At 42.3% G+C, this 15,562-nt stretch overlaps 1 protein-coding gene across 1 annotated transcript in view; it reads right to left on the bottom strand.

The window, feature by feature from the left end:
• Nucleotides 1-15,562, bottom strand: part of LOC137437665 (transforming growth factor beta-2 proprotein) — a 58,597-nt gene that overhangs the window by 38,164 nt on the left and 4,871 nt on the right. The window lies entirely within an intron of this gene.

Genomic DNA, 15,562 nt, shown 5'->3' with positions numbered 1-15,562 from the left:
GTCTGCGAAGCATCAAATATTACATTTTATCAATTGCAAGTTAACAAAGTTATGCTGACCACCATGGAAGCAAAAGTGGCATTTCAAACACGAACCCTTCATTGGAGCATCACAGCCATATTCCAAATTGTTCTTGCTCTGTTACATTTTAGCATTTTAACTAAACGGAAACGCTACATTTGAGCTATCCTGTCAATCTGGACAGCAAATGGCATCAACTCCTTGAGGAAATTTCTCTTGAGGGAATGCCCCGCTGAGTACGATGAGAAAAGAGGTGCCATTGTTATGATGTTGCTGGTACTCAGAGTATCCCAGGAAGTGACGTTAGTGACGGCACTTCCCCAAGCTCAGTGGCTGTGTTAAGTGTTTGTCTTGTTAGTATGTCCTTGGGTGTGTGTGTGTGTGTGTGTGTGTGTGTGTGTGTGTGTATCAGCTCTATTAAGAGCCTTAGCCCATGTATAAAAATGAAAACAGAAAAAATTCTGCCTCATCAACAGTCATGACCTCTCCTGAGGTAACCATATAGCAAAGCAGTCCTGAAAAAAACAGCCTCAAATTGGATATTCTATGTCATTTCAAATAATTCCTTGAAAAATTAGGACTACTCACAGCCTACAAGGCTTTAGGCCATAGCTCACTGGAGTGCTGTTCTGCCTTGTGAGTTGAGGCCCTGGCATCATATCTGTCACTCCTGGGGTCTGTCGAATATAAATCTCTCAACATTATAGCATCTCCTGCGATGAGACGAAGCACAAGGTCTGTTGCTCTGACATGGCAGACAGTCAGGAGACTCTCTGCTTTTAACCACCTCTGCTCCAGTCTAGATCCCTCTGCTCTCTCAGACCCCTGACCCTCTCCAGCTACTCCAGGATGCATGTGCAGTGCCTTCAGAAAGTATTCACACCCCTTGACTTTTTCCACATTTTGTTATTACAGCCTGAATTTTAAGTGGATTAAACAGAGCTTTTTTTGTCACTGATCTACACATAATACCCCATAATGTCAAAGTGGAATTTTTTTTAGTAATCTCTACATAATAATTAAAAATGAAATACAGAAATATCTAATTTACATGAGTATCCAACCCTCCAAGTCAATAATTCGAAGAAGCGCCTTTCACAGCGATTGCAGTTTCAAGTCTCCTTGGGTTTGTCTGTATCAGCTTTGCACATCTGGATTTGGGGAGATTCCCCCATTCTTCCTCGCAGATTTGCTCCAGCTCTGGCAAGTTGGATGGGGAGCGTCGGTGAACAACAATCTTCAAGTCTTTCCACAGATTCTCAATGGGATTGAAGTCCGGGCTTTGGCTGGGCCACTCAAGGACTTTCACGTTCTTGTTCTGAAGCCATTCCATTGTTGCTTTGGCTGTATGCTTCGGGTCATTGTCCTGTTGGAACGTAAATCTTTGCTGCAGTTGAAAGCCGTTTGCACTCTAAAGCAGGTTCTCCTCAAGGATTTGCCTGTATTTGGCTCCATTCATTGTTTCTTACAAGTCTCCCAGTCTCTGCCCCTGAAAAGCATCCCCATAGCATGATGCTGCCACCTCCATGCTTCACAGTAGTGATGATGTTAGGTGGGTGATGAGCTGTACTCGGTTTCTGATAGACGTAATGCTTTGCATTCAGGCCAGAGTGTTGAATTTACGTCTCATCAGACCACAGAAGCTTTTGCCTCATGCTCTCAGAGTCTTTCCCGTGCCTTTTCGCAAACTCCAGGTGTGCTGTCATGTGCCGAAAGCCTCAGGAGTGGCTTCCATCTGGGCACCCTCCCATAAAGCCTAGATTTGTGAAGTGCTGCGGCAGAGACTGTTGTCCTTCCAGAAGAGTCTCCTTTCAGAAGCGGTTAAATACCACTCCTCACTCGAGGGCTTCAATCAGGTCATGCACCACAATATGATGTCATCCCTCACCCTCACCCCTATTTCATACCCCCATTAACACTACCTCATTTCACCATTCTCTTCTTTTCCTGTTCATCTTCCCCTTGCTTGTTGTGTCCAACTACTGCCCCACTGTCAGTGCATTGTCTTTTTACGCTCTGTCACCTGGCTCATCCATGAGCCTATTCCTTGTATAAACTTATTTTTCAGAAACAGTAGGATTCAAACCCGTCATCTTTCTTTCTGCTTGATTCAAGAAAAAGGAAATACATTGTTTGTGGCCACGTACACAGCTGGAAACTTTGTTTAGTATACAAGGCAGCCACCCAAATAGGTTTGTGAATAAACTTGCAAGCTAAGAAAGCGCACAGTTTTTCAGGGAAGGATTGCTTAAGATTTGTGAATGGCATACGCCAGCTGGAACAAAAGCTCCGTTTTCAGAACTCACAGAACTCACACATATATCTCCTTCAGTACAAAATGTTTTTGGTTCCATCACCCCCACTGCACCCCTGCGTCTTCAAGTATACAAAAATGGAAGGAGAGAGGAACAATGGCAACCCCCCATTAAAGACTGTCTCTAACTGCTTGGTTGAAACTTCATTCTCTTGCCCCCATCGCAAATTCTGTACTATTAATAGGATTGCAATGGAAGTATGGTGCTCGGAGGCCTTGCCGGCTGCCAGTTTGTGCCAAAACTCATGACAAGTCAGATTATGATCACTCTCCGGAGGGGTCAACCATAGTCCCATCAATTTGACAGTTTGGCTTGCGTTTAGCCCTGCGACTGACCACACAATCCCCAAGTGTCATTCGCATTAACAAACCGAATGAATCACTTAAAATGCATATGAAATCAAGATGTTTTGATTCCGACATCCCGATTGCTTACAAAAGTCACTGGAACTTGAGCATTAAACATGAAAGTGGGGCTCAGAGGAAGAAAAGAGGGCCCTTGATTTAACTGTTATCTGTAAGATGGTTAGTCCCTGAAAAATGAACAAATGCCATATACATGTTGTTATTGCACAATGATGGAATTGTTTCTACATTCACCCTACCTCCCTTCATCTCTATGTATATCCCATACACTCCCCAACATTCCCTGCATAGCATCTCCTTCCAAGTTCGTCTCCCTTTTCTCCATCTTCCCCACTCCCCATTTGAAAATAACACCGTGACATGGATGAACCTCCACAAAGCGCAGCACATACTCCATCACAGAGGCTGTTGCGGTGTCAGGCCTAATGACCAAACAAGTGGTAATGGGTAAGGAAGCCACTTGACCAAGTGGTATCATTTCGAGTGTTTTTCATCATGGTCATTTTTCCACCATGACTTCACAAACTGAGAACTTCGAATATGGTATTCATTCCACTGACTTTAATGTGAGGATGCAGTTGTACTTATTTGAGCCATTACAGTCAAAATTAAGACCAAGGTCAAAGTGAAAATGATATTGGATGAGACAATACTAAGCCTGCTGTGCCAGTGGCAATATGTTGTAACTCAACACTTGATCAACATTTGGCAAATAATACTAACAAACTTTTGTCAACTTCACTTGATAAAACCTGTTGTCCACTGGTGCTGTCCTGGTCTATACCGGTTGGCGATCGCCATTTCCTATGGGGCCTGTGGTTGCTGGTTGCATCATTCTCTGGAAGGGCAGCTGTGCCACTGATGCAGCAATGCCCCCTGTTAGTGTTCCCAGTAAGCTGGTACTCATTTTGCCCACCTCGGAAGGATGACAGACTGAGTCAACCCACCTAGTGTTATTTAATGGCATGACAATGCTCAAACTCAAGACCCTCAGATCTCAAGCCAGCCACCTTAACCGATAAGCCAACACCAGGCTTTACACCGGTGACAATTGGCCCATGTTGATCATCTCTGAGTTGAGAAGTATGGTCATGGGCACAGGTGCAAGTATATTTACACGACTTTCGTTCCTTTTATTGTGGCTCTCAAAGGACACTATATATACCAGACCCGATTCGTAAGCAAGACTTTTCAAAATGCAAATGGCAGCAAAGATCACACAATCCCCAATTCCAAAATATCAATCAAACATGGATCACACAATCCCCAACTCTAAATATTCAATCAAACATGGATCACACAATCCCCAACTCCGAATATTCAATCAAACATGGATCACGCAATCCCCAATTCCAAAATATCAATCAAACATGGATCACTTAATCCCTAACTCCAAAACATCAATCATGGATCGATCACATAATCCCCAACTCCAAAACATCAATCAAACATGGATCACTCAATCCCCAATTCCAAAATATCAATCAAACATGGATCACACAATCCCCAACTCCAAATATTCAATCAAACATGGATCACGCAATCCCCAATTCCAAAATATCAATCAAACATGGATCACTTAATCCCCAATTCCAAAACATCAATCATGGATCGATCACATAATCCCCAACTCCAAAACATCAATCAAACATGGATCACTCAATCCCCAACTCCAAAACATCAATCAAACATGGATCACTCAATCCCCAACTCCAAAACATCAATCAAACATGGATCACTCAATCCCCAACTCCAAAACATCAATCAAACATGGATCACTCAATCCCCAATCCCAAAACATCAATCAAACATGGATCACTCAATACCCAACTCCAAAACATCAATCAAACATGGATCACTCAATCCCGAACTCCAAAACATCAATCAAACATGGATCACTCAATCCCCAATCCCAAAACATCAATCAAACATGGATGACTCAATCCCCAATCCCAAAACATCAATCAAACATGGATCAATTAATCTCGAACCCCAAAAAATCAAACATGGATCACGCAATCCCCAACTCCAAAACATCAATCAAACATGGATCATATGCAATTCTCAACCCCAAAACATCAATCATGCATCACGCAATCCCCAACCCCAAAACATCAATCATGGATCACGCAATCCCCAACCCCAAAACATCAATCAAACATGGATCACACAATCCCCAACTCCAAAACATCAATCAAACATGGATCATATGCAATTCTCAACCCCAAAAATCAAACATGGATCACGCAATCCCCAAATCCAAAACATCAATCAAACATGGATCACGCAATCCCCAACTCCAAAACATCAATCAAACATGGATCATATGTAATTCTCAACCCAAAACATCAATCATGCATCACGCAATCCCCAACCCCAAAACATCAATCATGGATCACGCAATCCCCAACCCCAAAACATCAATCAAACATGGATCACACAATCCCCAACTCCAAAACATCAATCAAACATGGATCATATGCAATTCTCAACCCCAAAAATCAAACATGGATCACGCAATCCCCAAATCCAAAACATCAATCAAACATGGATCACGCAATCCCCAACCCCAAAACATCAATCATGGATCACGCAATCCCCAACCCCAAAACATCAATCAAACATGGATCACGCAATCCCCAACTCCAAAACATCAATCAAACATGGATCATATGCAATTCCCAACCCCAAAATCTCAAACATGGATCATATGCAATTCTCAACCCCAAAACATCAATCAATCATGGATCACGCAATCCCCAACCCCAAAACATCAATCAAACATGGATCATGCAATCCCCAACTCCAAAACATCAATCATGGATCACGCAATCTCCAACCCCAAAACATCAATCATGGATCACGCAATCCCCAACCACAAAACATCAATCAAACATGGATCACGCAATCCCCAACTCCAAAACATCAATCAAACATGGATCATATGCAATTCTCAACCCCAAAACATCAATCATGGATCACGCAATCCCCAACCCCAAAACATCAATCAAACATGGATCACGAAAATCCCCAACTCCAAAACATCAATCATGGATCACGCAATCTCCAACCCCAAAACATCAATTATGGATCACGCAATCCCCAACCACAAAACATCAATCAAACATGGATCATATGCAATTCCAAACCCCAAAACATCAATCATGGATCACGCAATCCCCAACCCCAAAACATCAATCAAACATGGATCATATGCAATTCCCAACCCCAAAACATCAATCAAACATGGATCATATGCAATTCGCAACCCCAAAACATCAATCAAACATGGATCATATGCAATTCCCAACCCCAAAATCTCAAACATGGATCACGCAATCCCCAACTCCATAACATCAATCAAACATGGAGCACGCAATCCCCAACCCCAAAACATCAATCAAACATGGATCATATGCAATTCCCAACCCCAAAACATCAATCAAACATGGATCATATGCAATTCCCAACCCCAAAACATCAATCAAACATGGATCATATGCAATTCTCAACCCCAAAATCTCAAACATGGATCATATGCAATTCTCAACCCCAAAATCTCAAACATGGATCATATGCAATTTTCAACCCCAAAATCTCAAACATGGATCACACAATCCCGCCACACATTAACCCTCCACTAACCGAGAACTTATTGCACACTTATTGTTACCTTATATGGCCATTTTATTAACCCTTGCCTTAATCTTGGTGCTATCGTCCTGTTGACCAATTACGGACCTGCATTTCGAGGCAATGGCAAGCAATTTGAATTCGTTCTCACCATTCTCAAAAAGTGTTTTGGGGTTTTTTTTGTATATTATTTTACACCACCACCATTAGATTGAAGCACCTTAACTGAAGCAGATTTATTTATCTATCAAGGCTTAGAACTTCACTCGAGAGTAGCTTTTCAGCATATCATTGTATATACACTTGATGGGGCGGCCATTTTTTCCCGTGCCATCCCTCCATATGGAGTACTACCATATACTTCATGATGGTTGGACGTGGCACAATGTTCCCCACCAATTCCAATTTCCGGCTTCACCATATTCCCCGCACAGCAGTGTCACTTTTCTCTGGTTATAGCTGCTTGTCCATCTTTCCCTACCATGTAACACAGGCATTCCTCCTCATTCATACAGTCTGACTTCTCCACTAATTCAGGCTGTCTTGTATCCACATTGCACTCACATAGTGAGTTCGCAACTCCTCCACGCGCCCAACATGAAGAACCTCTACTGCTGTCTCCTGGTGACATTCTATTTCTCTGTGAAAGTTACCATGATCGTACAGGCAAACTCTCATCCCTGTTTTGCTTCACATCATCTTCACATCATCATCATGTCCCCCGAACATCTATCTTAGTTAGCTCTGCAGCTACCTGCGCCACAGTAAACAAATATTTCACTTTCAGCTTATCTCACTGAACCTGAAATATGAAATCCCCTCCAATTGCTGCTACAAAATTCATGGGCCAGGTTTTGAATTCCTGCCGCTGTCATGTCTGGTTAAACAAACCTTCCTCACCGCTCAATGTGGTCTCCCAGCTATTGAAACATCTCTGGAGGTCACCATTTCCATTGCATTAACTGAACTCGTCAATTCTACTTGCTGCTCTGTACAAAATTGTCTGGTCAGACACTGTATCTCGCCAGCCTGATTCCATAAACTATCCAACAGGATTTTCCTCCACAGACCATTTACTCAGTTTTGATACGTCCTCAAACCGAGGCAAATACTCCTCTGGAGTCTCATCTCCATTATAAGTCCCACATGTCATATCATCAACAGAGAGGAAGCTTGTACTGCTGCCCCTGTGCACTACAGGTGTCTCCAACCCAACCCTGTGTGACAGTTTAGAACTGACATCCAATACATATCTGCTTCTACACCAGAGTCTTTTAATTTCTTCCACCTGCCAGATTCTTCCTCCAAGTTTGCTTTTAAGCTCCCTCATCTCGCAATGAATATTCTCTTCGCATCTCCTTACTCTGCCGTCCAACCACCGGGGTCGTCGGTCAGACGTACTTATCATACACCTTCTTCTTCGGTGTTCTCACCTTTTTATCTGCACTTCTATTTTAACCACCAGCCTCCTCGCATCTGACTTTAGCTCCTCACCAGTTTTCTCCATCTTTTGACTCGTCTTCCCCCATACTTTGGCAACTTGAGAGCCCACTCTCTTCTTCATACTTGCAGTCTCTGCATTCACACTTCCAAACTTTGCATCCATTTTCCTATTCAAATTAGCAATATTGTACTTCTATTCATACAAGTATTCTGTATATTAATTTTACAGCATGGCAATCCTTCATTTCAGCATCTTGAAAATTTGTTTTAACATAAACTAGAACAATGCGACTGTGTCGCCAATATGCCTCCGCATAGTCCCACAATGGGTGGATGCCATTACTCTGCATATGTATGGGTAGGGGATCACGTTTATGAAGTTTCGTGTTGATCGGATAAGGTTCGTTTTTCTATCCAAGATGGCTGCCAAACCACGTGATCTATGACATCATTTTCAAACGATATGCTGTCAGATGATATCTGATAAATTTTGCATCGATAGGGTGAGTAGTTACAGAGATATAATTATTTAATATTTTCCTTCAATCCGATATGGCTGCCAAACCATGTGACCTATGATGTCATAAATTTAATATTTCAATACAAATCGGTCGTAGATCATGTGCATGCAATTTCAGATTTTTAGGATAAGGAATTCGATTAAAACATTTTTGGCTGGTATACCACTTCACCTATGATATCATTATCATGCTTTTGTGTCCCCATTGGGAGTACTTGACAATGTGCCAAGTTTCAAATTTTTCCATTCAGCGGTTTCTGAGAAAAAATTTTTTAATTATTCGCTTTTAATCCAAGATGGCTGCCATGCCACGTGACCTATAACGTCACAATTTTCATAAAAAACATTCTGCATGGGTGTCAATCCTACCCTGAAAGTTTCGTCTCAATCGGACATACAGTTCCTGAGAAAAACGAGGTTTAGTCCGTACAGACGGACGGACAGACAGACCCAAAAACATAATGCCTCCTGCGACTTTGTCGGCAGAGGCATAAAAACCCATATATCAGCTTTCTGAAGATACATTTTTAACTCAACTGGACCGCCGTCCAGTTGAGTTCATCACAAACTGAACCCTCCGGCGTCCGTCGTCTGTCGTCGTCGTCGTCGTCGTCGTCGTCGTCGTCGTCGTCGTCTGTCGTCCGTTAACTTTTCGACGTTAACACTCCAGCGTCCACAAATATCAACCGATTCTGATCAAACTTCACATGCAGCATCCTTACCCCAAGGACCAGGTTGGTATTACATTTCAGCCCGATCCGTTGAAAAATGGCGGACTTAGGCGACCATTTTGTTTTTGGTCATGAAAACGACGTTAACACTCTAGCGTCCACAAATACAGACTTGGCATTTAATATGGAATATTTTTTTTGTGGGGGTGAACTTACTTTTCAAGATGTCTTAGAACCAAAAGTTCATTGGAATTATGTTGAAATTATTCTAGATTTTGTTAATGTGACCTTTAAAAGAAACAAAAACCACATTTGACCTTTCGAAACAAATAAATTGATCCCTGAAAGTGATGTAAACTGATATCGAACTCAATTCATGGACAATACTGTGTTAAACTTCTGTACGTTTTCCAGAAGTATCTCTTTATTTTTCACATTAGCCAAATTTCTTTTTAACAAAAACAAAAGTTAAATTACGACTGGGATTACGGACAGTAAAATTATAGTTCAGTACTTCGTGTAACCCCCACGAGCATTCCGGAGAGCACGTACACATTGAGGCATGCTGTTCACGAGATTTGCCAAGGTTTGGACAGGAATCGCCTGCCATGCAATGACAATAGCCTGCTGCAATTCACGCACAGAGGTCGGCTGCTGGTCCAAGTGGTCGATTTGACGTGTTAATTCTGCCCACAAGTTCCCTATCGGATCCATATCCGGGGACATGGCAGGCCACTCCATATGCTCTACACCACGGTCAGCAAGAAAGTGTTGGATCATGCGAGCACGATGAGGCCGTGCATTGTCATCTTGGAAGACAAAGTTTCCTCGAAAGGCTGCACGAGCAAATGGAAGCAATGTTTCTTCCAGAATGGCCCTGCACTTGAACTGGTTCAGGTTTCCATTCAGAACAACCAGGTCAGTTTTGCCCCCTGCATGAAAAGCAGCCCAAACGGTCACCCCACCACCTCCAGCTTGGACTCTTGGCACTATGCAATCTTTGTTGTAAGCTTCGTGCACTTGTCTGCGCATTCGGACGTGGCCATCTTGACGATAGACCAGAAATCTAGACTCGTCACTGAAGATCACGTGATTCCAGTGTCCTGGCTGCCATTGACGGTGCTCACTGGCCCACTGCAATCGGCGGTGGCGGTGTTGTCTGGTCAGGCGTGGCTTTCTCAGGGGACGCCTGGCACGATAGCCTGCTTGAACCAGTCATTGGTTGACTAGCCTTCTGGATACAGGCACATTTGTCAGTTGCTGCCACTCAGCCCTAAGCCGATTAGCTGACTTGGTACGGCCATTGCGGACTAACCGGTGCAGCTGGCGATCATCCCTCCTTGTGGTTCTGTGGGACGTCCTGGCCTCGGTATTGGAGTGGGGACACCCCTCTGAGCATTTCGTTTCAGGATCTTTGACACCTGACCTTGAGTGATGCCATAGTGCCGAGCAATAGCATGCTGTTTCATGCCGTAATTTCGTAAAGCCACCACTCCATGACAAACAGCATTGTCGAGTTGACGGACCATCTCCAGAGGAAGCGGCAATAACTTTTGGAGACGTGCAGCAGTTGTTTTCCACTAATACAGAACGCCACAACCCTTGTATACCCGACTGTGAAGCCAATCATCAAATACACCTGTCCGTACATTTTGCCACGCCACCTGCGATATAATCCTGTTGTTGACTTCTTGCTGCGACAGACAATCAGTGGCATGGTTCTTTCAACAAATAAATCACCAAAGTGTAAAAGAAACTCACCAGATTGATATACTGAGTTAAGAAAGTAAACCCAAGTCAAGAAAAAAAAATATATTCCATATTAAATGCCAAGTCTGTATTAACAGATTTTGATCAAACTTAGAATGTTTAACCCTTACCACACAAGGTAGGTTGCTATTGCATTCCAACCAGATCCGTCAAATCTAGTACAGACAACTGACCTACTTTAAAGTTGTCCAGTCAGTTCAGTTGAGTTCTGCTTCCCTGGAAGCTCTAGTATATATTATTTCCAGCAACATCCGACCCACATACAGACATGGCTTGGCCTCCATCGGCACCACCTTGCGAAACTTCTTCCCTCTCTACTAGTATGTCACGAATCCCAGGGCTCACACATAACTCGAAGTCTCGCTCACGTGTCATTTCCTGAGGTCCCAAGGACCTTTCACCGCAATCAAACAATGAGGAACAAGCCGAGAAGTTTACCCTTCACCACAATCTGGTCACCAATTTTACTTTATGCCATTCAACCCAAACTTTGCATGTTTATGGTTCCTAAGTGAAAAATAATTCTAGGATTGTAAAACTAAACGAGTTTATAATAAACTACACACGAATTTACAAGCATTCATGACATTGCTACTTATATGATTCACATATGACGTACTCTATCAGCCATTACCCACATACAACACTTTTGTGCTTGTCCCATTGCGCAGCAGGTAAATCAGTCGAGTCCTAGTTCAATCACTCTGTGCAGAGCAAAATGCTTTAGGTCATTGAAGATGTAAAACACACAAGCAGAACCTTTCCTTCTCGGCCTTCTTGTTGTTGCTGCAGATTTTGTTGAAGCCCCTGCATCATTATCCTCACTCTTTTTGAAAAAAATTTTTTTAGCAGGTATGTGCAGGTACGTGCAGGTATGTGCAGGTATGAGCAGGTATGTGCAGGTATGTGCGTGTCGGTGTCCTGCGCTGCTTTCCGCAGAGGCACTCTACATCGCACACATCCTTGGCCCACTCATACCCAAAGTCCTTTGTACCTCCTCATAGCGGTAGGAATGAGGGGATTGGCACTTGGCAGGTGCCCTGAGGAGGTACCACGATGCCTTGCCTCAGGCCTGCCATTTCCCCTCTGCTCAACTCAAACAGACCATGTGATCGAGCCTGGCAGAGTTGTCTGCGATTTTGCCTCCATCTTGGCCTCGAGACAGTGAGGGTCCCTACCCGGGGTCCGATACCCCAGGGTACTCGCTGTGCAGCGGCCAAGATGGAGGCAAAATCCCACTTCTTATCTGTACATTTTCAACATCAGCATCACGAAAAAACGAGGACGGAAAACACTTCAGTGAACTTGTAACATTTAAACGTTTAAACGTCTTCCCCTTATTCAATGCTTTTGTACTAATACACCTTCATATCAGGCCTGCTCGTGTCGTTTTCACCCCTCAGCCCAAATTGGGCTTCGGGGTATTGTCGTCACGGGCGTCGTCCGGGCGTCCGGGCGTCCGTCAACTTTTGGTTTCCGTCAATTTCAAGGAGAACGGCTTGTCCGATTAAATCCATTTTTGCAGTGTGTGTTGGGGTTGAGTAGAGGAAGGTTCATGGGCGCCCTGCGATTTTCAATATGGCCGCCACGGCAGCCATCTTAAAATTGGTTTCCGTCAATTTCAAGCAGAACGGCTTGTCCGATTAAATCCATTTTTGCCGAGTGTGTTGGGGTTGAGTAGAGGAAGGTTCCCTTCGAAAATGGGCGCGCTGCGATTTTCAATATGGCCGCCACGGCAGCCATCTTGAAATTGGTTTCCACCATGCATGGGCTGAGGGGTTATGCCCGCTTTGCGGTGCTATTTCTTTTATTCTTCCATCCCAATTTCTTTTCCATTTCCTGTCCCTTGTTCTTTAGCTTCCCTACAGACCCACAGCACGGGAATGTCTGATTAGCATTGATTATTATTGATTATTCTGCATCCACAGAATGGGTGATTAGCATTCATTATATTGATTACTCTGCATCCACAGAATGGGTGATTAGCATTGATTATATTGATTAATCTGCATCCACAGAATGGGTGATTAGCATTGATTAATTGGTTGTTCTGCATCCACAGAATGGGTGATTAGCATTGATTTATTGATTAATCTGCATCCACAGAATGGGTGATTAGCATTGATTATTGGTTGTTCTGCATCCACAGAATGGGTGATTAGCATTGATTTATTGATTAATCTGCATCCACAGAATGGGTGATTAGCATTGATTATTGATTGTTCTGCATCCACAGAATGGGTGATTAGCATTGATTTATTGATTAATCTGCATCCACAGAATGGGTGATTAGCATTGATTATTATTGATTATTCTGCATCCACAGAATGGGTGATTAGCATTGATTTAATGATTAATCTGCATCCACAGAATGGGTGATTAGCATTGATTATTCTGCATCCACAGCACGGGAATGGGTGATTAGCATTGATATTATTGATTAATCTGCATCCACAGCACGGGAATGGGTGATTAGCATTGATTATTCTGCATCCATAGCACGGGAATGGGTGATTAGCATTGATTTTTGATTATTCTGTATCCACAGCATGGGAATGGGTGATTCGCATTGATTATTCATTATTCTGCATCCACAGCGTGGCAATGGGTGATTAGCATTTATTATTGATTATTCTGCATCCACAGTACAGGAATGGGTTATTAGCATTGATTATAATCATTATTTATTGATTATTGATTCAATTGATTATTGATTTTAGATTATTGATTATTCTGCATCCACAGGGGGGAATGGGTGATTAGCATTAATTATTGATTATTCTGCATCAACAGCGCAGGAATGGGCGATTAGCATTGATTATTGATTGTTCTGCATCCACAGTGCAGGAATGGGTTATTGGCATTGATTATTATTGATTATTCTGCATCCACAGGGGGGAATGGGTGATTAGCATTAATTATTGATTATTCTGCATCCACAGCGCGGTAATGGATGATTAGCATTGATTATTGATTGTCCTGCATCCACAGTGCAGGAATGGGTTATTGGCATTGATTATTGATTATTCTGCATCCACAGTTCAGGAATGGGTGATTAACATTGATTATTCTGCATCCACAGCACGGGAATGGGTGATTAGCATTGATTATTGATTATTCTGCATCGATTAGTTTCTGATTTTTGTTGCCCTTTAATATTAAAAATGTACTAACTATAATCAAAGTGGTGTTACACATTCACTTCCATGTTGCTGTTCGACTCCAAGTGAAACCTTTTGGAAGATTAAAAAGAACGGATTTCCACTCTACCTGATTCGTCGCCTGAGCTCATAGTAAGGTTCACTATGTTTTTTCGTTCAAAATCATGGTAGATTAGCAAACCTATATATTTTTGGAAACGTTATTACATGGAAAATCTGAAAATCAATGTTTACATTTGCCAATTCCGACCAATTCGATTCGACCAATTCGACCAATTCGACCAATCGACCAATTCCATTCGACCAATTCGACCATTCAACCATTCGACCAATCGCTTCGATCAACCATTCGACCATTCGACCAATTCGATCGATTCGATTCGATTCGATTCATCGAATTCGATTCGATCGACCATTCGACCAATTCGATTTGCCAATCAATTTGACCGACCTTTGCTTGTGTGGAACGGACTGTGAAAACGATGCGGACTATATTGTCGGATACGACACACAGGACAGTGATGACGAACTCTAAATGGCATATTCTGTAATCGTGTATGTTTGATGCCATTGACTGCCTGTGTATATTTTGTCATTGACTGCCTGTGTAGATGTGAAGTTATACTGACTGCATGTGTATGTATGATTTTGCTGACTGCCTGTGTATGTTTGGTGATATGAATTATTGTGACACATTTTGATGTTATTAACTGCCTGTACAAAATGATAACATGTATTTGATTATGCAACTTACCGCGAATATAAAGACAGTATTTTGCAATTCAAAACCTTTGATTCGTGTCTTACCATTCCCCATAGCACTAATTTGATACTTTCATTGGATTCCTTGTCCCTGAAAATATAGGTTTAGTATATTTTTAAAAGTTTTTAGGGTAATTAGAGGCAGAAATAGAACAAAATATGTATTTTACAGTGGCCATTTTGAACATCCAAAATGGCCGCCATACAGGTATCTCTCCAAATGTAAACATTGATTTTTAGTTTCCTTATGCTATAACCTTTCCAAAAATGTATAGGTTTGCTAATCTACCATGATTTTGAACGAAATATAATTTATTGACATAGTGAACCTGACTGTCATAATTAAAAGAGCTCCAGGTGTGTTGCAACTGCCGGAGGTGACGTCACTAATTTCGGTACATAACCATTTAATATGGATTGAAAGCATACTTCATTGAAATCACACCCCACTTTTGTGATCACCTTGCAGTGGGTTGTATTACTTTTTTGACACTGTATAGAAATAAATAAATAAATAAAAAATACTGAATATACTTCTTCAAACACACAAGGGCTGTTCAAGTGAAGGTTACACCTTTGTAAAGAGCTGTGGATTTCCGCAAAATATCGTCCCCCAAATTGGCACGTACATTGTGCCAGTTGGCTGGATTAGTCGAGAAGTGTCTCGATTTGCGTCGACATGAACAAGAAACAATACAGAAGTTGATGATGATGGTGTAATTGGCCTAACCTTAAGAGGACGGAGAATAATTATTACATCCGTGAAGCGCACGGAAAACTGTCTAAACCCCTTGAGACGTCAACAATTCCAAGGCAGAGCCACGAGGCCAAACTATCATGGCGACACCGTTTGTGGTGCACACGAGGCAAGCTTCGTCACCTTGCATTCTATCTTTTTGGC

The sequence above is a fragment of the Myxine glutinosa genome, chromosome 1 (assembly GCF_964187855.1).
Source record: "Myxine glutinosa chromosome 1, kmMyxGlut1.1, whole genome shotgun sequence".
Taxonomy (NCBI): Eukaryota; Metazoa; Chordata; class Myxini; order Myxiniformes; family Myxinidae; genus Myxine; species Myxine glutinosa.
Note: the sequence above shows the minus strand (reverse complement) of the source record. Positions and strands in the feature narration are given on the sequence as shown.